Here is a 2,560-nt window from a genome sequence, read left to right as displayed (position 1 = left end):
GTTTTCCCCCCCCCCCCCCCCCCTCTCAAGATTTCATTACAGTGAAAGCATAGCGTATAATAAAACTGTGTCCTTAAAAAAATCAGTCTCACAGACAGGCAGCCTTTGTCCAAAGGTGTAATTACAGGATAAATATGGGATGCAGACCAAGAAATGTGGTCTGGTCAGGCATGCAGTCTCTTAAAAAAACACAACAGAAAACAAGGCTGTCATTTAATGCTGAAATGTCCATGTGTGCTGCAGCCCCCGGTCCCTCGCTGGCCCGCGGATCCCCCCGCTGACCCGGGGTTCGAGCGATGGAGCTGTAGCCATGCACTAGCTCCCTGCGGGAACCGCACTGAGCCCCGCAATGGAGCAAAGGGCAAGAGCGAATCCAGCCTCCAGCAGAAGCCAGCAGGGCTGGGTAAAGGCACGCGATTGCTTGGGTGGTGGGTTTCCCTCCAGCCCCGGTGCAGAAATCCCATCTGATAGCGCTGCGAGGGGACACGGGGGATTAGCTTGTCCGATCCCATTAAATGGAGCTAGAGCAAGTGAGAAGGGGATGGGGGGTCAGGACAGCTGGTGGAGCAGCCATGACTTCAGAGGTTTGGGACAAACCTCATGCCAAGCTGGAAAAAGGCCTTTTTATGCATTTCTGTGGGCCAGCCTGGCGGCTTGGCTTCATGGGCTGGCAGACATCCGCTGTGCCAGCTGCTGGTAGCAGTTTGCCACCTTGGCCATGCATTAAACAGCACAGTGTCTAAGGTGGCAGTTCAGAGACCTGCCTGCCTCGACCGTTCCCTTACTTGGTGGGCACCGGCATCTTCTGACTCAAGCAAGAATTGCCCCTCCATGGCAAGCCCAGCCACGCCAGCACGGCCCCAGCAAGCCCCGAGTGTCTCCGAGAGGGAGGCAGAGAAACAGCAGGGTGTACCTGCCGTCCAAAGTCAAGTTTGGATTAGAACAGTGGAGGAAAATATTAATCTGAGAGATCCCATTTAGAGGGGAACAGTGCATACATAATTTATTAAAGCTCTCACTGGTGCTACATCATCTCATGTCACCTGCAATAAACCCAAGGAGAAGCAGGCTTCGGCTGGTGGCCCTGTCCCAGGGGACACGTGTCCCCTCATTGCTCTGGGCTGCTTGCAGAAAATGTCTCTCTGGTGACAATAAGCATCTCCACAATGCGCCTGAATTTCCCCCAAATTACAGCTGCGGCAGGCTGAGCGGGTGAGCCTGGAGGCAGCACAGCTGCAGGCACTGACCTGCACAGGGCAGGTTATGGAAGGGATGGGAGCAGCCTTGGGTTGGGGAAACAAGGGGTGGGAGTTGGGGCAGGGGAGGGGTGTTCTTTTATTTGTTTGCTTGTTTTAAGGCAAGCGTGATCCTTTCGGGAGCTGTTTTATTTCTGAAAGCCTGAATCCCTTGAAAAGAGGATGGATTTTTTGGCATTGGTGTGGATGGAGGAAGGGTGAAGCTGCATCCGTTGTGGCCCCTGCCGCGGGCTTCCTGCGTGGCCTGTCTGAACGCAGGTACTTCCTTGCTCTAAGGCATTGCCTCATGCTGTGGCTTTCCTAATGCATCCTTTTTCTCCCAAATCCATGACTTTCCTCCTATAGGGAAGGACCGGAGCAAGGCCTGGCAGCAGCCAGGGCAGGGTGAGCAGGAGGTGCCCCTCCTGGGGGGGGACGACACAAACCTCCCCCCAAGTCGGCAGAGAGAGAATTCAGCTGCTTTGGTCTCGAAAGGAGCCGCATGTTCCTCGTGGCTTCCCAATGCGTCTGGCACCGCGTGGGGGTCACGGCTATGCGAGTTTAATGGGAGCAATTAGCCCTTGCAGAAATCTGCATGGGTCGGGGGCACGTTTTCTTTCTGTCCTTTGACATTTTTGATGGGAAGCTGGAGGACGTCCAGGAAGAAATGCTCTTGCTTAGCTAGAAATGACAGGCTGGAGCCAGCCGGGGCTGAGGCCGTGCAGGCAGCGCAGGTGAGAACGGGCGGTTGTCACTGTCCCCTCTGGCCTCAGCTCAGCACAGTTCCCCCTTCCCTCGCCGCTTGCTTTGTATTTCCCTTTATTTGTCTGTCCTTCCCCCCTAGACCTTGCTTTGCCCAAGCTCCGAGGCTCCTCCATGCACGGTGCTGGGCACCCCTCCGACGTCCCCTTCCCGGCTCTGGCAGCTGAGCAGCTATTTACCCCTCGTGCTGTTCTGCAAAGCAACAATTAATTTAAACTTTATTTGCTTTGCAAAAGCCAACCTAATGGGCACTTTTGCAGAAGCACAGGCGAGGCGTTTGCCTGAAACCGTTGCCCTGGGACCAGCCCTGTTCCCCCTCCTGCTGGCCGAGCTCCGCGGGCTTTTCCCAGTGCGCAGCTGCGGGGTATCCAGCCGACCTCGGCGACCCCGCCGCTTTCCCGGCAGGAAGCCTCCAAACAAAACCTGATTCACTGGGCAAAACCCCGGGCTGCTTGCGGTGCCGGGAGCTGCGTGCGAGACAGGGAGGGGGTTGACAGCTCTCCGTCGCCTGCGTGCGATGAGGGTATCGCCCACACGGCTCAACGCAAAGAAAAACCCACTTC

This window comes from Pygoscelis adeliae, unplaced genomic scaffold, assembly GCF_000699105.1.
Source record: "Pygoscelis adeliae isolate BGI_AS28 unplaced genomic scaffold, ASM69910v1 Scaffold4, whole genome shotgun sequence".
In the NCBI taxonomy this organism is placed as follows: Eukaryota; Metazoa; Chordata; class Aves; order Sphenisciformes; family Spheniscidae; genus Pygoscelis; species Pygoscelis adeliae.
Note: the sequence above shows the minus strand (reverse complement) of the source record.